Below are 1015 nucleotides of genomic sequence, written 5' to 3'. Positions count from 1 at the left end.
CCTTTCCAGAGAAGCTTGGCTGGCTCGCCGTGTTGTAAGGGATGCCGTTATTTCAACCTGGCCTGCCATATACTCACTGTCATAAATTTGGACATTCAATCTGTGGTAAATATCACGAAGGTACCTGCCTTCATTTGCTACGTTGGTAGTGTGGTTGCCGAGTATGTAGTACACTGCTTGAATGGCTAGCTGGGATCACTGTGACCAGTGACCATCTCGATCGACCTAATCTGTATGGAAAATTCTGACCCGCAAAATTTGGTTCAGTTTAGAGTATATTTGCGAGTGCTCCACCATTGAAAACTAAGATCAGATCCACGAATTTGAGGTTTTGTTGGGAATGACCACTGACGACAATGTGCTCTTCTATGACATGATTTTGATTTGTCACTAAATTTTCATCATACACGTTCACATTTCTACTAGTGAGACTAGCAATTCGTGGCCCGGCCAATGAGGCAAATCTTTTGCTAGGTTTAGAGATGAGATTGGAATGAAGATTCCAGCTTCAGCCCTCTTTCATACATGAGACATTAGTCCACACTTATTACAATAAAAAATGTCTTTTACACCCTGAAGCTTCAACTTAAGAATCAATCCAAAAAATAAAAGGCCATCCATTTGAGGTGAAGAAATGCAATGGATTCTCTCTAGTCGATCGACGACCTGCCTGAGTCATAGCCTCCGTTTGGTCCTAGTGTGCTGCAACGAAACCTAGAACTGAAGCCAATAATGTGTTACCAGGTTTAGAGATGAGATGACCAAGTCTTTATTAGGTACACTACTGGATCCGGCTTCTTTGCCGAGAGCCGAGAGCCCTCGGCAAAGGCCTAAAAGCCCTCGGCAAAGGCTTTGCCGAGAGCCTGACCACGTGGCTCTCGGCAAAGAGCTCTCGGAGAACAAGCTCTGGAGAAAGAATTCTATGACGAGAGGACCGGGGCATGCTCTCGGCAAATACGTTGCCGAGGGCCAGAAAGGCTCTCGGGAAAGCCCACGGCGCCGGCCAGAAACATCG

The sequence above is a fragment of the Sorghum bicolor genome, chromosome 2 (genome assembly GCF_000003195.3).
Source record: "Sorghum bicolor cultivar BTx623 chromosome 2, Sorghum_bicolor_NCBIv3, whole genome shotgun sequence".
Lineage (NCBI taxonomy): Eukaryota > Viridiplantae > Streptophyta > Magnoliopsida > Poales > Poaceae > Sorghum > Sorghum bicolor.
Note: the sequence above shows the minus strand (reverse complement) of the source record.